This window comes from Crinia signifera, chromosome 6, assembly GCF_055691185.1.
Source record: "Crinia signifera chromosome 6, ASM5569118v1, whole genome shotgun sequence".
Lineage (NCBI taxonomy): Eukaryota > Metazoa > Chordata > Amphibia > Anura > Myobatrachidae > Crinia > Crinia signifera.
In genome coordinates, this window is record NC_139222.1 from 188,447,392 (window position 1) to 188,472,313 (window position 24,922).

The window sequence follows — 24,922 nt, forward strand, 5'->3', positions numbered from 1 at the left end:
CCATGTATTCGGGGCCAAGGATTCCCTGATGAGCTGATCGACTACCCGTCCAGCAGAGCCCAGAGCCGACTCGGGAACCCGGTCCCCACCCTGTCCGCCTCTGGTGCCAACTCCCGAAAACGCTCCCACTGTGAACGAGATAAAGCATCCGCAATGCCGTTAGAGACACCGGGAACGTGCCTAGCCACAACCCACAAATTCAAAGCCAGACATTCCAATACTAACTGCTGCAAAATAGTGACCACTGACGGTGAAGATGCCGACAATTGGTTAATAGCCATGACAACCCCCAAATTATCGCAGTGAAAACAAATCTTCCTATTGCGGAATAGCTCCCCCCAAACAACTACTGCTACCAAGATAGGAAACAACTCCAACAATGCCAAGTTTTTAACCATGCCTCTCTGCACCCAAGACTCCGGCCACCGGCCTACACACCAATGTCCCTGGCAATATGCCCCGAACCCACCAATCCCGGCCGCGTCTGTGAAAAGGTCTAGCTCAGTAGCGACGCATGTGTCTGACATCCACAAAGCTCTGCCGTTAAAAGCTTCCAAAAAAGTTGCCCACACCCGCAAGTCCCCTTTCAACTCACTACCTAATCTGACAAAATGATGAGGAAGAACCACCCCTGCTGTCGCTGCTGCCAGCCTCCTGCTGAAAATGCGGCCCATAGGCATAATGCGACACGCAAAATTCAATTTGCCCAGCAAGGATTGCAATTCCCGCAATCTAATCTTCTTCAACAGCAATGCCCTCCCTACCTCGGCCTTCAAACCCAGCAATTTCTCCTCGGGCAAGCGGCACTCCATATTCTCGGTATCAATGACAATACCCAAAAAACTGATCACAGTCGCAGGGCCCTCCGTCTTACCTGGAGCAAGCGGGACCCCAAAGTCTGCCGACACCCTTTCAACAGTCCTCAACAATAAGTCACATACTCCGGACCCCCCAGGACCAATACATAAGAAGTCATCTAGGTAATGAATAACTGAACTACACCCAGAGACATCCTTAACCACCCACTCCAAAAAGGAACTAAAGGCCTCAAAATAAGCACATGACAAAGAACAACCCATCGGTAAACAACGATCAACAAAAAATTCCCCGTCCCAACAACAACCCAACAAACGCAAACTGGTTGGGTGAACCGGCAGCAAACGGAATGCCGATTCAATATCAGTCTTTGCCAATCTGGCCCCTTTCCCAAACCGCTTCACCCACTGAACAGCCGCGTCAAACGATGTATAAACCACCGAGCAGATGTCAGGGTCAATGCCATCATTGACCGACGCCCCTTTTGAAAAAGATAAATGGTGTATAAGACGAAACTTGTTCGCCTCCTTTTTTGGCACCACCCCCAATGGAGAGACTATCAAATCTGGCCATGGTGCCGACCCAAAAGGTCCAGCCATACGACCCAGCTGCACCTCCTTACGCAGTTTATCCTGCACCACCTCTGGATGCTCCCTTGCAGACTTCAAATTCCTCCTCAAGCCCCCTGAAACCTGCACGTCGGAAGGTATCTTAAAACCTTCCCTAAACCCCTCCTCCAACAACACGGCTGTCTGCTGGTCAGGATACCTACGCAGATAGCCCAGCATCCTTTCCAGCCGAACCGGTGTCTCCCCCTTTTGAATTACCGTCCCGTGACTTCCCTCTGAAGCATTTATTTGCACCATGGGTCCCTCCACACGAGGAACATTCATGTTTAAATTTGCATTTTGCCCCAAAACGACATGACCCGTCATTAAAGGCAAAGCAGAGTCCCTTCTGCATGGCCGTCCCATTTGTGGCCTCCCTCGGCCCCCCCCCCGTCCCCACGAAAGGGCTGCCCACTTTTTGTGGGAGCCGTCACCTTTAACCATAAAGCAATATCCTTATGGTCCCAACGTATGTTAGGGCGAACAGCCTTCCTCTGCCTAAACTGCTCATCGTACCTGAGCCAAGCCAAGCCCCCATACACACGGTATGCCTCTCCTATCGCATCCATGTAACAAAACAAGCCTGAACAATTGTCAGGTGCCTTCTCCCCAATCACACTAGCTAAAATAGCAAATGCTTGCAGCCAGTTCGTGAATGACCGCGGTATCAGCCGATACCGCCGCCGTTCCTCCTCCTCCTTCTTCTCCTCCTTACGGGGCCTATCCAGATTAAAACGCTCTAAAGGGAGCAATGAAAATATATCATTCCCCTTTCCAAATCTTCTCCCTCACCTCCTGCTTCAGGTGGGCCCCCAATGGCCCCTCAAAGCATACATACACCTCCCCTTTTGCAGTGTCACTGAGCCTTCCACTCTCCTCCTGCGTCCCAACACTGCCCCCTTCTGCCCCTGCACTACTGCTACTTTGCTCACCGCCGGATACCGGCACCCCGCTGCTCACCGGCACCCCACTGCTAACCGGCACCCCACTGCTAACCGGCACACTATTACTGACTGGCACACTAATGCTAGCTGGTGTGCCCGCATTCTGCGGCACCCATGCTGCCGCCGGGGACGGCCCCGCCCCCTGCCGCAAACCCACCAACCAATCTGCAAAACCACTCAATAATTCAGTAAAACCTCTACTCATTTCCCCTTGGAGGGCTAACCCTCCCCCCCCCTGACTCTGCGCTAAAGCATTAATAGACATAGAGACAGACTCACCAGGCTGCCTGGGGGCTGTGAACCCAGCAGCCGCAGGTCCAGTGTCCTGACGAACTCCAGCCAATGAGGAAGGACCAGGTATTTCTCCATCATCTGCTGACGCTGCCATCTCTCTTCCCCTGTCATCCCGACCCTCAGGTACAGCACCAGCCGGCGTGACCTCGTTGGAGGCGGAGCCAGCTGTGCGCCTCTCGCTCCGTGTACCAGGCCTGCGGTCCTCAGCCTGTACTTCTGCCCCCCTGGCACGACTCACCCCGCGCTGGGCAGCAGCATGCCCCGCATGCCCCACCGCACCAGGTCCAGTACCACGCAACGCCGGATCTTCTTGCACGTGGGGGGGATCCCCCCCGCGCGGAGGGTTCCGCCTGCTGGTTGGATTCCTCCCAGACCTGGTCCTGCGGGCGGAAGGTGCCCGGCCCGCAGCCTGGCCTGGAGGGTCCCAAACGGGGCTCCGTGAACGGCGCTGAACCCTGGGGGACACAGATGGGCTAAAGCGCTCCGGAGGCCTGGACCTCCGAGGCCGTGCACCCGCTGGAGCAGCCTCCTGCGTTGCTGCTCCCAGTCCCCCCAGCAGACCTGACATCTGCTGCTGCAGCCACTCAGTCCCTCTGGTGCCAGCTGCCTCCCTGAGGGCAGCAAGCGCAGCGGATACCTCCGCATCAGCGTTGCCTGGGGAAGCCATGGGAGATGTCACGCTGCTTAGCTGTTGAGAAAATCTCCCAGTGACCCCTATTTCCTGCCTGAACCCTGCTTATAAACCCCTCCAACACCCCGTTAAGCCCCTCCCCCTATGACCCTCTCCTTAAGCACTCCTCCTATGACTAACTGCTAGTCAGCTCCCTACAAACCCTGTCAGGGGAGCCTACCCCCAGGCTTTGCCTCCAGTCCGGCTCCTACATATATGTTACAATATGTAAACATGTTTGTTCACAAGCAATTTTATCATGTTTGGTCGACTTACACATATTTAAGATACCTGTACCAAGACCTGACTGTTTTTTTAGGGAGGACACATATGCATTCTTACACAAATGTCCCTTTTGCCCCTTGTTTGCCTACCTCAACCACTCCATAAGGAAATCATTGTTCTGGACCTGGTTTTACCTACTAATGTAGGAGTTCCCTCACCTGCACAGAAACTGCTTTCTCACCTATTAAGTTGGTCTGCACATGTGCAGACACAAACAAATTAGCTGGGAAAAGTTGGATATGAACATGTGAATGGCCATGGAGAGGGTTATACATGGCAAACTTCTACAACACTTCAATAAATGTACAAAAATACCCTGGTCAGTAAGTACACATAAATGTATTATTTGTTTGACACAAGAAATTACACATACAACAATTGTTTTGTAATGGTGAAATAAAATGTATTTGCTGTTCAGCATCACAGCTTATTAGAAACTTTAATTTCATAAATAAAAATAAAATATGAAATATTTACATAAATAACAAACAGCCAGAACAAGAGGTTGCATATCTCCAAACATGTGTTACCCAGCAACTGCAATGGTGAAAGAAATGTGGACACCAGAATACGACCTGCAACAACCAGGGAGCATACTAAGAACGATACACACCACCAAAAATAAAACCTGCATTTCAAGAGGTCCAAATAAGCAGTTTACTGCCCTTCGCACGAAAATGGATAGATGGCCTACTCAGGAAGTGGATCCACAGTGAAAATAAAAAAATTGGGGTCCAATCACAGAGGGAGTGACCCAGGTGTCATTATTTTGGCCCTTTTTTCCCCTTTTTTGATGGGGCCTTGGGGACAGGGGCCTTGGGGACTGAAGGCTTGCGCCGTCTTGGGCCAGTGGACAGAGGAGGGTCAGCAGAGGTGGAAGCTTGTGGAGCAGCTTGGGGTGGGGCAGCAGATAGGGGGTTGTCCCTTTGGGAACTGGCGGTGGTGAGCAGCTCCGCCAGAATGTCATTCTGGCGGCTGAGTTGTTGGGCAATGCTTTGCATGCCAGCCGCCAGAATGTCATTCTGGCGTTGGAAGGCCTCAAACTGCTGCGTGTTGGTCTCCTTCCAAATCCCCATGAACTCCACAAACTGCTGCTGACGGTCTGCAGCCTGCACCCCATGCTGCTCGATCCTGTCCAGCATCTCCAACAATCTGCCACCATATGAGGCCAGTGGATGGGTGTGGCGCGTTGGTGGAGGCTGGACCATTTGCTCCACTTGTGGCTCTGAAGAGGAAGATGCTGCCGGTTCATCAGGTGCTTCTGCTTCTTCTAGGATCAAAATTGAAACCAATGTCACCATCACATACACAAACAATCTCTCTTACCACAAACAATGCATTACTGTGACTTACCATCAAAAGCACCAGCAAAGACTTCTGCCGGGAGCTCACTATCCATATTGGATACCCCCCTGACCTCGACCACATCAATGACATCCAACGCGTCCTGCTCCAGGGGGGTATATTTCAAACTGGATGGGATAGGCCCCCTCCCGGTGGACATGCTGTGGTTGTACCGGTCAGTCATCTTCCTCTTCAGTACAGTTTTGAAGTCTGACCACCTACAAATTTATTCAAAAATAAATCAACATGAGATATGTGCACCACTGTGCTAGTGAACATCATTACTACGTAACATTTCCTAGTGTGGGTGATATTATTGTTTTTATGCATACGTTTGACACACACACATTAATGTCTCCATTATGAGGCATTTCAGTGTCTCATCTCATTCATTAGGCTGCTACATGCACATACATATCTCACTATGCAGAAATGACAGCAGCCATGGCCAAATTATCCACCTCCACCTGTTGTGAAAATACACATCCCACCATAGCTTGACAGTGTTGATATTATGGATTAATTTAACTATGGGAAGGCATGCTGGGATGTGTAGTATCTCAAAAGCTACATGTGCACAGTTTGGACATCCTTGTTTCAGTAGCATCATATGGAACATGTTACTACAACTCTTTTTCAACAACACACTTTCTGTTGTCCCATCACATACTTCACATGAGCAGAACTGTGCCCATAACTGTGCATGTTTCATATATTAATGTGGGTTATTAGACATGGTTGTGTTCACATGTGTCATTGAAGTGTAGCACTATCTACAAACACACCTTTCTATTTTCCACAAAACATACATGTAACATATGTACACACATATAACATTATCAGGGGGAGAAACACACTTGCCTTTTTTTAACTGATGTCAAATTCCTTCCCACTGTTGACACCTGGTTCACTTCCTCTGTAATTTGCTCCCAAAGCTTTCTCCTTGCACTGCCAACCGGCTTCCTGGTAGGAAATTCAATCCATTCTCGTGCTCTGGGCACTAAAATTCTAATTTCTGTCTCTTGAAATGCAGGGTTTCACTTTTTGGTGGTGGTATCCTGCTCAGTACTCGGCCTAGATGGTGCAGGTCGTTTTCTGGTGGCCCCAGTTCTCTCACCATGCAGCTGCTGGGTCACACATGTTTGGAGAGATGCAACCTCTTGTTCTGGCTGGTTGCTTGGCCCTTGTGTAGCTGGTGGCATTGCAGTAGTGCCTGTTAGCGAGGGCCCCCCTTGCTCTTGGGCCCTCCTTGTCCTCTCCTGCTCCCTCTGCCTCAACCTTTCAAGCAGGGATTCTGCTCTTGCTCTCTGTAGAGCGTCCTCAGCTGTGGAATCATCTGAGCTAGACATGTTTGCAGCAATTATGGCCTGCATCTGACTGGATATTTATATGGTAAACTCCCGCCTTGAACAAGGGGGCGGATATTTTTCCCCGCAATGTAGTAGCTAATTTACGCCGATATTTTCCGCCGATAATTCCCGCTTAAATTACACAGGTCTCAACGCACCTGAGCATTCACCTATACATGCACATACACAGGTTGTGTGCTACATGGTTAAATGTGTGCACATGTCACTCCAATGATGAGTGCTTTCAGGTGGTCTCTGTTGGAGTACATGTATGCTTTCTTAAACAAATTTAAAAACATACCAACGTTACAATGCTTTCCTTACATTTGTTATGAGTAATAATTTGTCATACACCAACATGTTGTATGTGCGTTGTTATCAGCGTATGTATTAGTAGATGGTTGCGTGTATAATTTTTCGCACACTGTATATACAGTACGTCTCTCTACATTGAAAGCATAATGTATGTTATGGTGTGCATATCGGAACGGGCCGCAAAAGTTTTTATTCGCATACATATTGTTAATGTAGGATGGATTAATATAGTTAAATATAAAAAAACTAGGTTTTAGACCAATCAGCAACCACCAAAAGTTATATATGTACCTGCAATTAATAACTGTGCCATTGCCAATATGTCTTCTGCAAGGGCTAACCCCTTTTCAAATGAGGAGCTGCTGGCGTTGGTCCAAGTCATGGACCAGCGCCTGGGGCCCAGGGGCCCATATGTATCAAACAATGAGAAACGGCGGGCGTATAACCACACTTTATAAAAATCAACTCCTAAAATCAACTCCACGCCGACGTGGATAGCGGGGGTATGAACAGGTCGGGAGGAGGCGTAACGTATCCCCTTGCCACGCTTCGGGCTGGCGTGGATAGTGGGGGTTTGAAAATGCCTCCTTTATTGTGCATAGGACGCACTTGCGCCAGCATACCCCCTTTATGCATGAGGTGCACGTGCTAATACTGAGATGCAGGAGCGTCTGAGAGCACCTGCATCTCAGACAGCTAGAGCACCTCTCCACTGGTGCCCACATGATCCCCTCTCTGCTGGCGCCCACCAGCGCAGAGTATCTGGCGGTTACCGACGCTGTGTGAGAGGCGCTCACTAGGCTTGGCATGGACTCCGGGGACAGAGCCATGGATGCCGGGGACAGAGCCATGGACACCGCGGAGTCACTACGCTAGGCAGCCATGGAGTCAGTACGCTAACTATGCTAGGCATCCGTTGGACTATGCAGACAGCATAGCTTCCCCTATGCCCGCGTACGTATGCTAATTGGGTTCCCGGCTAATACACAAGTACCCAAAAAAGTGGAGCGAGAAAGAGAGGGCAAGAGTGGTGGCCTGGGAGAAAGAGAGGGCTTCATGGAAAAAGGGAAGGAAATAAGGGCTAGAGCGAGAGAGAGGGGAGGAGAGGGGTGCTAGCAGGAGTGAGAGAGTGTCAAGGAGAGAAAGAGAGATAAGGTTTCACAGAGAGATGCTGTCAGGTAGAGAAAGGTAAAGAGAGGAAGTGTCAGGGAGAAAGAGAGTGCTAGCTACTGTAGAGAGGGAAAGGTGAGAGGGACCATGTCAAGAGGAGGAAAAGAGAACATTTCTGGGGGAGAGAAAGGGAGAGAGTGACAGGCAGAGAGAGTGTCTTTGAGAGGAAAAATCAGTGTCTGTGAGGGAGGAAGGGAGACAGTGTCTGGGAGTCTGTGTCAGAGAGAGTCAGCAAGAGAGTAAGGGAGAGAGAAAGTGTCAGGGAGAGAAAGACATGGGTTGACATTTAATAGGATGCGATTTGGATTTTTTTTTTGCGATTTTATCTAAAAAAACCTGTCAAATTTGCACGTTTTCCTGAAATCGCCGATTTAATGGGTTGCAAATTTTGTCAAAAATCACACTTTTTGCGGTGAATTCGCACATTCTGAAATGGCGATTTTATAATTTGCATCCAGATGTTTTCCCATTATAAAGTATACAAATACTGTAGCCAATTTAATGGGATGTGAATTCGGTAAAACATTACTAAAAATCGCAACACAAATAGACCAGGTTCTGACAGGCGAATTTGACAGAACCATGCAGAAATCATTGAGATCTCTGCATGGTTCTGTCTAAAAAATGTGTTTTAAGTTAAAAAAAAAATGTCATGGGGTCCCCCCTTCTGAGCATAACCTGCCCAGGGCCCAAAAAGCCTGTCCTGGTTTCATAAAATCACAGGGAAAACAAATAAGACCCCCTTTGTTTTATAAAACCAGCACAAGCCTCAAGGGCTGGTCCTGGTTCCCAAAATATGGGGTACAAAACAAGTAGGGGTCCCCCATATTTAAAGAACCAGGTCTGGGCCCAACCATCCAGCAGGGTAATGCCACAGCCATGGGGGGGACGGACTTTTTATACAAGTCCCCCTGGCCAAAGCATTCATCCCCTGACTTGTCGGAACCATATGGAAGAGGTAAAATTTGGGTGTCATTATTTTGATAAAATTATAACTGTCCTGGTCTAACAGGAACAGTACAGGTTGATGTGAGAAAGTGGGGAACTCAAGTACTGTTTGCTGATTCCTGGTTACGCTGGACCTCATGCTCTTCAAAATGAATAGGGAGGTTGGAGTTTTTAATTGAAACAATGTTTTTGCTTAGTCCTTTTGTCCTATCCAGTGCCAAAGCTGTTATTTATATAGAGGAAGGAAATGAAATGTGTGGGGTGAACAGAGTAACATTTGAGAGTATTTTACTATCCTGGGAAACTGAAACCTAAACAATCAGATGATGTTTAATGTGTTTATTATGAGATCTGTTTGTGATCTGTGAATGTAAAATGCATAGTGATATGAACATGTATAAAAAAGGATGAGTGATTAAGTACATACTACAAACAAAGTTGTGGAAAACCTAATAATCCTAGAATCTGCAAATGTGGAATGCAAAGCCACCATGGACTCCCCTACTAATGACACTTAAGCCCTTAATCGGAGAGTTCAAGGCCTGAAATGCCTGGTTGTGACCTGATCACAACCCTACTTCAATGTACGTGATTAATATTGGACATACATCCTAGTTTTTCTGGTTTTTTTTCTCTAAATTGTTAGAAAAAATAGTTGTTTAATTTTCCCACAGATATTTTTAGCTATGACAAAAATATACATTTTCCTTTACTCTTTTCATGAAATCTTCTTCCTACATGTTTCGGGTTATCCTGATGGTCTTAGGTTAACCTGATGTAGTGGAGAATCCTCTTTTTGGAAAACAGGTTTCTCCTATGTTGTGGGGTATGAGCACATCTTAAGCTAGCCACACATCCAAGACATCACATGTAGCCTCGCATGCAAACATCGGCAACTGCCCACCAGGGAAAGAGATGAGGAAAGAAATTAGGTGAGTACAGTCCTTCCCGAGCGCAGACCAAAGCGCCCCAAGCGTCCCAAGACATGCCTCCAAATTGAGCTTCGGGCTTATGTAAAGGTCATCTTGGCCTCGGAGCCCTAATTAACACCTATTGGTACTCGTGCCTTTTGGCCTCTTCTGCGGCTGCCGGAGTTCTTCCTCTACTATCTTCTGGAGCTCTTTGGCACTCCTACTCCACTGATGCCTTTGGCAGTGTCTGACACTGGGGGGCTTGCCTGAATATGGCATGGCGAGCACTGATCGGCTCGCTGTGGCCTTTTACTATTGGCTCCAGGATGGCACCAAATTCTAAATGCTAATGGTGCCATTTGCCGGTTGTTATGGTGCCAATTTCCAAACGCCTCTCTGTCCGCTGCATCCATGTCACTTTCTGCTACAGCGTACCCACCGCTAATCACCACCACGCTTCCAGCACTGGGACACACTCCCCCCTGCAGTCTCTGCTTCTTTGGTGTTGGGAGCAGAAAAGCTGTCCCAACACCGGGACACATTTGTACACTTTAGCATACAATGTATTGTATGCAACCCCAGCAAGTGCTGCCGTATACTGCTGGATTTGGTAAATCTTATGTGCAGCACTTGCGAACCTCGGTTACGATCCATTGCGCACGGGACCGCAAATCAATTCGGAATCAGAGGTTAGGTACTTATGATTTGCCCATTTTTTAACCTGATTTCGCAGCCTGCATCGGAATTGTGTCAAAAGGGCCAAAATCGTATAATTGTATGGCCAGCTTTAGTTGAATATGCACAGGAACAGATGAGGTAATCATGAAAGATATATGAAACCAATCAATAGTTACAGATAATTCAGGTCAGATAACTAAATTTTGCTTAGTGGTTACAGGTGTACAGTATACTCAAGGGTGTAGTGTGCCTGAGAGTTAATCAAGCTAAAGAAAATTCCTCTCTCACTAACCTATTTTTTACTTTTTTCACTATACATTTTTCCACTTTTGTGTTGCCCTGGGGTCATTCATCTGGTTCGCTCTGGGGTGCCCCGCACCCTAGATGTGTACCACCCCCAAAATGTTAGGGACTTGCCCGACTAATGAATTCACCTGGTTGCGGTGGGCAAGCCGTTACTTATGGCCATAACTATGCGAAGAAACTCCCTCAAAATCCAAAATGTTATTGCAATGCTCATTATTAGTAAATTGGGAATTTAAATAGTGCACCGGCAACATTGTCTTTGTATGCAGTACTACTGAATGGTCTCCACAGGGTCGCACCTCTCATTACTCACCCCAGGACCCCACCTCTGTATATTGTCTACTAAATGTAACATTGACATTGGCAGGTTGGAGTTTGCCCTTCTGTTGTCATTGTGAAGGTATTGGACAGCTGCGAAGTGAACATTTTCTTGCAATTGTCTAGCTCTTGGCTGAATATGACCCTGTTCCTAAGGAACTTTTGGGGAAGAATTATGGTACCAAGTATAAAGTAAAGTACTTAAGTCCAAAAATTCAAATGAGTTTATTTAGGTACTTTTCTCACATTTGGAATAATATTGCTGGATGAGAGTGCTGAAAAAACATTGTTCAACCATTATGGACACAATGCAAGACATATGATGGAGCTGCAGTGATGACTGGAATCTACAATGGTGTACAAGCTAACAATAAAATGGTAGAAGAAAATGCTTTGTATGTCCACTGTGCATCCTATAGTCTGAATTTGGTTTTAAATGATGTTGTTCAAAAGTTCTTTGACGTCTTGCAGAAGTTTTACACTTTTTGGCTGCAAGTATTTAGCATTGGAGTCTTCTATAACAGTACCATGAATTTACAGGGTCATCGTAATGTGATATTGAAGAATTTGTGTCCTACTTGGTGGGATAGTAGGTTTGATGCTATAATGGCTGTGCAGCATTAATTTGTTGAAGTCATGAAAGTACTAATAGATCAATTTCAAACGAAAACCAGTTGAAAGAGCTGAGGCAAGTAGCATGAAGAAAGTTAGGGAATCTTTAAAATGTATTTTCATCCTTGTTATTTGGTGCAAGGTTCTGAAACAGTTCAGACAACTTCTAAGTGCCTTCAGGCAAAATATGTGGACCTATCGAAAACTGTAAACTTTCAGGCACAGATTACCAATGACTGTAGGAAGAAATAATTTTCATCTAACCAAGAAGGAAGTATTAGCAAAAACTCGGAAGATTGACGCCAGTGTATGCAAAAATTGTTCACCTGCTATATCAAAGCACTTTGACGATTTGGTAAAACACAAGTCTTTCAAAGACCCTGAAGATGATTTTAGAGTTAACATGTTCTATGCCACACTTGATATAATTAACTCACAACTCGAAAACAGGTTTAAAGGTATGAAGGAAGTTGTAGACAGGTTCGGCATTCTTATACATGCCAACTTGTTGAAGGCAACAGATGCAAAAGTTTTAAGTTCAGCAAACAAGGGTGTTTAATTTGATCCTACATTTTTGTCAAGCTCATTTGCTGAAGAGTTGCTAACCTGGATAACTGCATTAAAGGTGGACATTCAAACAACATTGATTTTTTGTGTACATATGCTGATTGTGGAAACCTGTACTATTTTACATACTGTAGTAACATAGTAGTTAAGGCTGAAGAAAGACTTGCGTTTATCGAGTTCAACCTTGGTTTAATAGCTTAACCCTTGTTACATGTTGTGACTACTGATATTTTTAAAGACAGATTGTTATTCTTATTTGTACCCCTGGATGTTTTTAACCAATAAATGTGTCCAACCTTATTTGAATGTATTTATTGTGTCTGCCGACACCACCTCACCTGGAAGAGAGTTCCATAGTTTGGCTGCCCTGACCGTAAAAAAATATTTTCCTTCGAAGGGAACAAAATCTTTTTTCTTCTAATCTAAACTTGTGCCCATGTGTCCTAGAGTTCATCCTTGCAGTAAAAAGGGTGCTTGACAGTTCCATATATTTATTGGCCCCTGATATATTTCTATATGTTATGCATGCCCCACCTTAAACGTCTCTTCTCTAGTGTAAACAATCAAAATTTGTTCAATCTGTACTCATAGCTTAAATTCTCCATTCCCTTTATTAGCTTTGTTGTTCTTCTTTGGATTTTTTCCAGTTCTACGATGTCCTTTTTATAGTGCAGGGCCCAGAATTGTACTCCATATTCTAGATGTGGTCTAACCAATGCTTTGTACAGTGGCATAATTACTTTTGAGTCCCTAGTTTTACATGCTAGTATTCTGTTTGCCTTATTTGTTGCTATATGACATTGAGCACTACACCCCAATTTTTTATCTATTTGGACTCTTAGACTTTGTAATGTATGCACAGCTTGCTTTTGTTCTTTACCACACCAGTCACAGGGGGAAATTTACTAGGAGTTCTATTATCTTTTAGAAGGTGCTAAATAAAAAGTAGATTCTGATTGGTTGCCCATGGAAAAATTCCATGTGAAATAGAACTCCCATCTTAGTAATTTCTCCCACTGGGCCTTATTCTGGTTGGTTCGGACGGATGCATATTTGCGGACTGGAACCGAGTGTTCTTAGCCCCGCCTTCTGTACGGATCGCTTGCACCGTCCGAATGTGAACAAGAGAAAGAGAAAGTACTCTCTTTTTTTGGGGGCACGCTTTGAATTTAAAACTTAACGTTTAATCATGAATTCATTAAAAAGTTTGTTTCTCAATGACATAACAGGACGAACACACATTAAACATACACAATGCTGAAAACTCTATTTTATGAGAGTTCTGTAATCATTGTGAATTGGTCTTAGTCAAAAAGGTGCTTACCAATCTAGAAAAAGTTCTGATTGGGAGCTGCCAATCACGCAAAAAGGAGGTACCACAGTATATGGAGTGGACCGCGAATATTTTTACTTATATTACACCAATAATATTTAATTTATAGATGCTTATCAGGCCTTTTCTCTTACCATTATTTTTGAAAGGATAAGAGCGGGAATCCCTTCTACTAGAGTAGGAAAAAGTCAAACAGTTTTTCTTGAGAGAGTGCTTTTTATGCAGCCAATAGTTGGTATATATAACGAGAGAAAGGTAGAACAAACTAGTGTCAGTACACCCCTGCAGTTTGTTTGTTACCACGGTGACTGCTGCTGATTGCTCTCACCGGGCTGGCTCTACCAGTCCTTGCAATTGAGCGGGTCTGTCCGTGTGACAGTTGCAGATTTGGGTGTGAAAAAGTTAGGGTATTTAATCTCTCAATGTTAGAGTGGGCAGAGCCAGATTAAGGTCTAAATGGGCCTGGAGCTGGAAATGATCAAGGGCCTATTATGCGCAATAATGTGGGGGGCGTGATCAGTGCCCTGGTTGGGTGGTCTGCTCATGGGTGTGTCTTTATTTGTGTAAATGCTTTCAACTAATTATATATGCCTGGAAAAGGCAGGGGGCTGGCATAAGAAAAATGCATGGAGATATATTGGCAGGTGCCCTCCAAAGGTACACCCACAGGATGCCGATGTCCTCAGATACTTGCGGGGTGAGGCGGCACTCCAGTCATAAAAAAAATACTGAAAGCCGTTTCAGCACCTTTTATGTGGTCACCTAAAGTTACGACACCGTATACCCCATTATAAAAATCATGTAACACAATAGTAACCCCCTTATACTGTACTTGCCTCTTACATATTATGACATATGGAATGAGCCAAAATTCACACCGATTGAGCCAAAATTCACACTATGGCAAACAGATTGAGTCAAAATTCACGTTATGCCACACAGATTAAGGCAAAATTCACATTTTGCCACATGGATTGAGCCAAAATGCACACTATACCAGGCATGTCCAAACAGTGGCCCTCCTGCTGTTGTGAAACTACACGTCCCAGCATGCCTTGACATAGTTTTAGCATTCCCTAATATCAAAACTGTGGAAATGCATGGTGGGACTTGTAGTTTCACAACAGCTGGAGGGCCATAGTTTGGACATGCCTGCACTATACCAAACAGATTGAGCAAAAATGCACAATATGCTCCATAAACAGGGGCATTTGGCGCGCATTAAAAATTGACACCATAATGCCCATTACATGTTAAGCCACACACCATAATGTCCATTAGGTATTATGCCAAACACCATAATGCCTATTAAAAATGATGCTACATAATGATGTTCATTGCCAGGGGTTCGATGCTCATTGCCAGGGGTTCCATGCTCGTTGCCATGTGGGATTACATGCTCATTGCCAAGGGGGAATACATGCTTGCGGTAACTGGGGGACAGCCACCGCCGGGCAGAAAATGACAGACATTGACAGCAGGGCCAGATTAAAGCAGGGGCAAAAGGGGTCAGTACCCATGGGCCCCCTCTAGCTAGGGGCCCCCTGTGGTTGGCATGTATTTTTAACAAAAACATTATTATTATTTTTTTTAGCTAAAGGTTTTGTGCATGGGAGTGGAGTAGTGCTGCAGCTTCACCTATCTGCCAATGTGACATTGATTAACGGTGCTGAGCATCGGGAGCCAAGGCACACTGACTGCACAAGTGTGCAGTGCATTACTGGGAGTTGACTAAGTTCCATGGCACTTTGCACAATAAGGCAGAGGCTGAGAGGTTTATGCTGAGCTCTGATTGGTGGAGCTCATTACATGCTTCTCAGGCCTATGGAGGACAGCAGCAGCAGCCTAGTCATGGGAGGGTTTTTAATCAGAGGCACTGACACTGTGAGGTCTCCTACAGTCCTACAGAGTAAGCAGTTACCCATTGACCAAGTTTATACTGTCTTTACTCTGTGTTTTGACAGTATAATATTCTCTCATGCAATTTGTGGCCAGTAATGACAAGTGCAAGGGGGTCCCCCTGTCTAAAGTGCCCCGGGCCCCCCAAAGGCTTAATCTTGCACTGATTGACAGCCGGGCAGAGAGCAGGGGGCTGCCCGGCTGTATGCAGAGCAATGCATGTCCCGGCTATTTGAAATAATACCCCTTTCACACCAGAAAATGCAGGGACTTACCCGGGAATATGATCCCAGGATCATGCAAGGACATTCTCAAACTGGCCCCTTTTACACCAGCCTAATCCCTGCATTTTCTGGTGTGAGGGGGAGAGAAAACCACCGCCGCCCCCTTTAAACAAACAGCTATATCTTCGGAACCAACTGACCCATTTAAATGTAGGCTTCGAATGATTTTGGTCCCGTGAAACTGGGCCGTTTGGTTCCAGAGAATACTGACCTCAAACAACATGAACAGCCATGAAATTACATTTTAGAAATGAAAAAAAAATTTGGTTTACCCACAATATCTCTAGAACCGATGAACCCATATGGACCAGGTATCAGATTGAAGGCCCAACGATTTGGGTTCGACTGAGATCAACCTCGAGCTTCTGTAATGCCGGAGTGGGAACTGACAGCCGTTGGAACCGGGTGGAGGTCGGAATTAGCGGGTCCCAAGTTATCCTATGGGGACAACGTTCCAGGTTTGCCTGGCGGTATCTCTGGTTCCCGGGGGGCTAGCGACACAGGGCTGGGCTCGTTGGAAAGCCCTGACCCTCAGCTACGAAATGGGCCTATTTGGAGAGTGGGCCTGGAGCTGTAGCTCCATCAGGCCCATTGTTAATCCGGCCCTGAGAGTGGGTGACTCCCTGGTTGGCAATGCCCTTGCGGGGAAGTCTACCCTCAATCAATGAGGTTTTAGCCCTGAAAGTGTGCAGATTTAAGGGCAGATATGTTGGTCCTGGATACTGAGGAAGCGGGACCTCCGCGAAACAGCTGTCTATCCCACATCTAGCTTACACCTTTAGCCATTGGGGAGGCACCAGACTCCTCACCATCGCTTCCAGGCCTTGAGAAAGGAGATCCTGAGATTCTTTTTCTGCAGACTGACACTCCTTCTGGCTGCAATCCGGCAGTAACCAGAGTGGTGGTAAGACCCCTATTTAGGGGCTGATTTAAAAAAACAAGTATTTGTGATTACTACCCACTGTGTATGCCTATTTGTATGATATGCCATATATCAGAGCTCAGCTTTGGAATTTATACTATAAACCTAGTGACTCATTGATACATATTACTTGTGTTTTCCCTGCCGGGAGAGAAATTTCTAGGAGTAACTTTGAAGATAAACCACTTGTATAAATGAATTTACATATTATTTGTTCATCTTTCTGAGAGAGAGATTACCAACAGTCATTTTTTAGACTATTTATTTGTCGCACAAACTAAAGGAACTCATACAGCAGGAAATTTTATATATATGTGCACATAATTCAGTGGAATTAATGTGACTATTGAAAAATCTTTTTCTTGACACATTTTCCATCACAGCAAAACTCTTTCCTGCTTTTTGCTTATTGTCTTTCTCTTTCTCTCATACACTTATCTGTGGGGATTTTTTCAAGTTGCACTTAAAGGTAGAGTGCACCGCTCATCGCCCACCAATACTGAAAAGCAAGTGGGAGAAAGCAGCGTGCACAGACACCCAAGAGTGCAACATATCTGCCCTTAAATCTGCACACTTTCAGGGCTAAAACCTCATTGATTGAGGGTAGACTTCCCCGCAAGGGCATTGCCAACCAGGGAGTCACCCACTCTAACATTGAGAGATTGAATACCCTAACTTTTTCACACCCAAATCTGCAACTGTCACACGGACAGACCCGCTCAATTGCAAGGACTGGTAGAGCCAGCCCGGTGAGAGCAATCAGCAGCAGTCACCGTGGTAACAAACAAACTGCAGGGGTGTACTGACACTAGTTTGTTCTACCTTTCTCTCTTGTTATATATACCAACTATTGGCTGCATAAAAAGCACTCTCTCAAGAAAAACTGTTTGACTTTTTCCTACTCTAGTAGAAGGGATTCCCGCTCTTATCCTTTCAAAAATAATGGTAAGAGAAAAGGCCTGATAAGCATCTATAAATTAACTATTATTGGTGTAATATAAGTAAAAATATTCGCGGTCCACTCCATATACTGTGGTACCTCCTTTTTGCGTGATTGGCAGCTCCCAATCAGAACTTTTTCTAGAATGGTAAGCACCTTTTTGACTAAGACCAATTCACAATGATTACAGAACTCTCATAAAATAGAGTTTTCAGCATTTTGTATGTTTAATGTGTGTTCGTCCTGTTATGTCATTGAGAAACAAACTTTTTTAATGAATTCATGATTAAACGTTAAGTTTTAAATTCAAAGCGTGCCCCCAAAAAAAGAGAGTACTTTCTCTTTCTCTTGTTTGCATCATATATTACTCTCAGGGGAGCACCTCCACAACATTTATTAGTGCAGAGGCACGTGATACATTAAAATAGTGGATCATCACATACATCACATATATATTGTACTTTGGACTATGGCCCTTATTCTGATCGGTGCGGAAATTCCCGCATGCGGACGGACCGCCGATGTTGATCGTCTGCGCATGTGCAGAGGTCACTCTGCGCATGTGCAGGCGATTTCGCCGCACGGATTCTTTATACGCCGCACAGGGGGCGTAGAGGGGCGTGAGGGGCTACTTAGCCTCATTACCCTATGCATACGCCCCCCGTTTCATGGGCGTTCCCATGCAAACGCGGGGCGTATGCATGGTAATGAGGCCGTGACGCGTGGGTACGGGGCGGGCATCTGACATCGCTGGATGTCAGCTGCCCGCCCCTATACATGATTTCACACGGACAAGTGTCCGTGTGGTCTTGTGTTGCGGGACCTGGTGGAGCGTGCGGCCCTGCATTCGATGTTCGGCGACCATCGAATGCAGGGGCTGCTCCCACCATGGAGGAGGCGTATCCCCGTACAATTTCATGCGGATCGCCTCATATCCGCATACGGACGGCAGGTGGCGATCCGTATGGAAGGCGGGGATTCGCCTGCACGGTTGCGGCCGCATATTCTGATCGGGCCGCACCGATCAGAATAAGGGCCTATATGTGGTACTAGTGCACAGGTTATCAGTCCCAATACCCCCTTCCCCATATTGAAACCGTCCGAATGTGGTAAGACGCCGACGGATTTTTCATGTGAACACCTCCTCCATGTGTGGGAACCTCCACCATCATTCGATGGTCGCCGACCATGTACAGTTACACCACTGCAGGGGAACATTATATTGCATTACACCAGTAGTGGTGCCACTTGCGATATAGAATCAAATATGCCCATTATTTTATGGTATCCAGTACATAAATTGATAGTTCTGATGTTGACAGGCAGTGGGTGACACCATATGGTCGACATATGGTTGACAGTGACCAGGTCACCATAGACAAATCGACAACATCGACAATGGTTGTCAGATAAAAGAACAACCTTTTTTTTTTACTTTATCAAACATCACCATCCACTTGACTGGGAACGGAGAATGGCAAGGGAAGTTACCCAATGTGATGAAATCTACAGATAAATAATGGTTAATGGATAATGGTTGTCAGATAAAAGAACAACCTTTTTTTTTTTTACTTTATCAAACATTACCATCCACTTGACTGGGAACGGAGAATGGCAAGGGAAGTTACCCAATGTGATGAAATCTACAAAATGACACAAAAAACATGAAAAACTCATGGCAATCTTTATATTTGTCATTCAGTGCCATGTCATGAGGTGCTGACCTATTGACTGTCATCTTAGACATTTTGGACATTTATACCATAACCTTATTTTACACCAATATGTTTCCAAATAAAAATAAATCATAGATGGATACTCATCATGGTATATCGTATAGATTTGGATCAGATTATTCCAACAGAGATATCCAACACATTACAGTACCGTACATTGTAGAGATCCCAATAACATGAGTATGTCATTTTGCATCTGGAGTAATGTGGGAAAGCAGACACAAAGGGAGTGCAAGGCGGGTCCATGTGACATCATGATGTCATGCGATGGTTGTACAGTACTTGTGTTGTACAGACAGAGTAATAGAGTGCCAGGAATAGTGATATTAATAACGGTTTGAGCCCTATTACTGGGCCTTTGTAAACCATTTAACTACAAGCCAGTGTTTAGATTATAGATGAGCCAGATTTTGTGGGGCCCCTTGATACCTACTGGCAGTGTCGTAACCACATAGATGTGGGCCCCATAGCAAAAGTTTGTAAGGGCCCCTATTTTTTACCTAATGCTGAAAAATGTATACAGCACATGATACTTTGACAGGCAAAGTGGGCCCCTCTAAACTCTGGGCCCCATAGCAGCTGCACCCCCGGCACCTATGGTAGTTACGCCCTTGCCTACTGGGCTCTAGGCAGACGCTTATGGTGCATGTGGAAAATCAGGGCCTGTAACCATCCAATACTGTACCTCCCAACATCTGTGTCTTGCTAATTGGGGCTCTTGTGCAGCTCAGATGCACCAAAAAAGGTGGTGCGACATATGGAAAGGGGGTGTGTCTTTGCAAACTACGTGACTACAAGTATTGGGGGTCATTATTTCACATGACTTAACTTGGTCCTCCAATATTACAGTGATGGCTAAGAAGGCTCAACAAAGTTTATTTTTTTTTTGCGGAAGCTTAGAGCAGCCAATTTCTCCCAGGAGAATTTGATTAGGTTTTATAAATGTGTCATTGAAAGCATCCTGTCATATTGCATTGTAGTGTGGTTCGGAAATAGCACAAACAAAGATATAAAAAAATTGAATCGAGTGATACACACCGCAGAGGACTATTAATGGCCGTGATTTATCTTCCATGGAAGATATTTATATTATTAATATTAGGCGTAAAAGGAACAGTATAATGCAGGATAGCCATCACCCTTATAATCATGCTTTCTCTTTCTTACCATCTAAGGTGTATTAGATCCAGAACCTCATGTTTGAAAAAAAGCTTATTCCCAGCTGCAGTTACTGATTTTAACCAAAATTGTTAATTTGTTCTTGTTTCTGTGTCCAAGATTATAATTTTGTTGTTTTACAATTTTTTTATCGTGTTGCAATGACAATAAATATTATCTTATCTTATCTCAGGCCACATCCCCATTTTTCACCCCTCTGCATTGCTGAATAGATGCTGTTCACATGACCACAGCGTATATGCCATTCAGGCTGGGGGACTTCAAACTGCACCCTGCCCCCCCCTATCGGCCATGGACCAGATGCGGGAATGTCCCCAAAAACCAGGACGTTCCCGGGAAAACAGGACAGTTGGGAGGTATGCCATCCACATGTATGTTTAACTTAGATACAGACACACCCAATCCACAGTCCAGTCACATAGCCAGAATTTAAACTACAGTACTGCATTGTATGTGTCTTTTTCAATTTTCAAAAAGTTATATTTTGTATTTAAAGTACTATGTACTAGATATGGGGGCAGCACGGACAGTGTATTGGTTAGCATTACTGCCTCATAGAGCTGAGGTCATGAGTTCGATTCCTATGGCCCTAACTGTGCAGAGTTTGTATATTCTCCCTGTGCTTGCGTGGGTTTCCTCCGGGTACTCTGGTTTCCTCCCACAATCCAAAAATATACTGGTAGGTTAGTTGGCTTCCAACAACATTAACCCTGGAATGTATGTGTGTGTGTGTGTACATGTGGTAGAGAATATAGATCGCTCCCTCAAAACCCACTTTTTTCAACTAGCCTATCCCTCCTCCTAACCTCTTTTGATCCTCCTATCCTGCCTCCGTTCCCATCTGTTCCTACTTATCCTACTGTTTTCGTTCATCCACCCACCTCCTTTTAGTATGTTAACTCTTATGAGTAGGGCCCTCCTTCCTCACATACTCACCCTACCTCTTTACCTCACCTGTGCCCCCGTACCCAGGGCAGGCGACAGGGGGGGTCAAGGGGGACACCTGTACCGGGCCCCAAGCTTGTGAGTGGCCCCAAAGTTCTGACGGGCTGTAAGCATAGCTGCGGCAGTGCAGTGCCTAGAAATGGTTTATAAAGGCACCCACCTGGATTCCTGTAAGGGTACTTACCCAGACACCCCTCCAGTATTAGTGAATATTAATTGAGTCTTTTGTAATAATAAAAAAACACATTCAATAAGCGGTATACTAAAAATGTTCTGCTCAAGGGGGCGTTGTTAGGGGGCCCCAGAAATATCAGTGTACCGGGCCCCAAGATTTCTGTTGCCGGCCCTGCCCGTACCTGTTCTTCCCTTCCTCTACTTCATCTTCAGTCTCCTTGACAATTTCGGCACCTACTTCAAAACTGATGCTGATTTTAGTTCTACCAGATATACCCCTATTTATGCTGTATTTTATCAACACAACCTGTACGTTACCTTGTAATTTGTTTTTTTGTTTGCTATGTACGGCGCTGCAGACACTTTGTGGCGCCTTATAAATAAACGTACTACTACTACTATTGTAAGCTCCACTGGGGCAGGAACTGATGTGAATGTTCAAATATTCTCTATAAAGTGCTGCGGAATATGTGTGCACTATATAAGAAACTGTTAATGAATATATACAGTACGTCGGTATAGTAGAAATGGTGTTTTATTTTCTCTATATATCTTGTATCTGCTTGCTGTCTATGGACTGGGATATAGATCAAAGATTTACACACTGTTTGGTTCAGAGCAGTGGAAATGTGCAAAACATACATCATTTCTAAAAAAATATTTTTGTTTAATTTTCCAGTACACAATGGAAAATTATACTGTAAATACAAACTACACAAAAATAATGAAAACTATGAATTATATAGTTATTATAAATAGTACAAAATGCATATGATACTTAGACCCCTTTCACACCAGCCAAAATTCCCGGGTTGGTCCCTGGAACAACCCTGGACTAGTGCTAATGTGAAAGAGTCCAGGGACTAATGTCCTGGGATTTTAACCCTGCTAGCTACCAGGGTTGGTCCAGGGACCTTCCAGGGTTCCTGGCTAGTATGAAAGGTGCAGGAACATGTCTCTCCTTACCTCTGTTGATGCTGATTGGCTATGCAGGGCAACTTCCTGTTGTTGTGGATTTCCAGAGGCACTTAAAAGGCAACACAGTGCGTGCAAGAAGACACTGTACAAGCTCTGTGGTACAACAGACTCCAGCAATGCTATTTAACCCCCGGAAGCCTGCAATGTCTGCAATGGCAATCACACAGCATACAGGAAGACACTGTGCAAGCTCTGTGGCCCAACGCACCCCAGCAGTGCTATTTAACCGCTGAAATCCTGAAATGTCTGCAAAGGCCCTCTCTCCTTCTACCCCTCCCTCCCTCTCTCTAATGACCTAATCTTTGTGGGCCTAAAAAAATCAATATCTAATAGTTCATTCCTGCGCAGGTTCTACTTACTAAAAAAGCAATGGCACTTCTCAGAATGAGGCATCTAGGTTTATTTAAAGTTTGTTGTTAATTTTATTTTTTTAAAGAATAGGAAATGATCAATGGACTGGAATACATTTTATGGGCATGATGCCCACTTCCTCAGACTGTTTATGCCAGTATGTAGCCATAGTTATAACTAGTGTAAATATGCTATCCACAATTTGATAAGATTATATGAATAAAGACAATATATTTAGAAATCTGTAGATAAATTATATACAGTGATAATAATAATAATAATTAATAATGATAAAGGCTTCATACAAATAAAAGGAGGCACAAAAAAGAATATAAAATTACAAAATGGAACAATTCATTTTGTGGACATAGAAATATATTATAAATAAACATACAAAATTTACAAAATAGTTAGACGGGGTACACACCAGAACGATTAGGGCTCAATTCCATCAATCTGGATCCAATTCCGACCGATTGGATGCAGATTGTATGTAGATTATTTTTGCATGTTTAGATCCAATTCCGATCCGATTCCAATCCGATGCTCGTCCCCGCTGTCGTTTGGTCGTTTTACAGATCCTACCTGCTGCAGGTAGGATCTGTAAAAGATCCATTCAACTGGATACAGACTCAGATCGGATTGGGATCAGATTGGATGCAGATCGTTAGCAGATCGTGTGCTCCAACAGATCGTGCGACCATCACACAATCTGCTAATGATCTACTAACAATCAGGATCGTTCTGGTGTGTATCCCGCCTTACAGCGTAAAATAAAAGTTAAAACCAAAACAGAAGATATTTTATCAGAGTTTTTTAATAAACATGAAATACAATCATGTTTCACTTTTCAATAGTGAAAACTACAAACATTGCTAAGGCCTATTACACTTTGCAGCAATTTAAGACAAAGTATAATGCAGCTAAAAAAAACACACACCATGTTTTAGAATAAGTTTCTGCTTAATGAAAAGTGACAGATGGTTATGTGTTGATAAAATTATGTACAAGCATACTTTGTTTTAGTTATCTTACACAGCATTAAGGTATGTGATATAAAATTAGTTACATAGAATTTCATTGTGTTAACATCAACACTGAGTTATAATATATAATTAAATCCAGAATCCAGTGGCACATCTCATACTTTTGCTGGGGTGCCAAATCTCAAAAAATGTATCGAAACCACTTTCATAGATAAGAACAATATCTAGTTACGCCACTAGAGGCCACTTGATGGACCAAAATACTCCTCAACAGAAAGTGAAAGCAAAATGGAGAGTAACAGGGGCGTAACTAAATATTTGTAGGCCCCATAGCAGGTTTGTAAGGGCCCCCTATTTAGCAACTGATGGTGATGAATGTATGTAAAATATATTACTTAGACAGTAAAGATGGCCCCCCTTCAGCTCTGGGCCCCATAGCAGTTGCACCCTTTGCACCTATGGTAGTTAGGCCCTTGCAGAGAGCACTCACCAGGCTGTTTAGTAGTCCACATCAAAGGTTTTATTCAAACATCAAGGAAGATTCAACGTTTTGTCTGCTTGGGGACTTTTTTCAAAGACCACCGTGAGGAGCAGGAGCATGCTCCTACCTTCAATCTCTGTCTTCACAGCTCCCACTCTCCATATCCAGCAAGTTTGAAACAGATCATCTTGCTTTCACTTTCTGTTGAGTAGTATTTTGGTCCATGAAGTGGCCTCAAGTGGTCACTGGCGGTACTTCACCTCAGAGGTGAAGAGTAGTTAGCCTTTTATATATATGGATTAAAAAGGGAAAAAAGAGGCAAGGGGTTGCATGGCCTGTGCGCACTCCATTAAATGTTTCTCTTTGAGGTGGAAGATCTTGGACACACTCCAAAAGGATATCAGCCTACTGTAAGTTAACAGTTAACCCTTTAAACTATGTAAACACGTATATGGATAGAAAGAGATGGTATATATCTATGGTGCTATCCGTATGGCTATAATGAGAACTAGAAACCAATAAATAAAATAAAGAAATAAATACGTAATAAAGAATTCTTCCTTTTTGGAAATGTCTGTT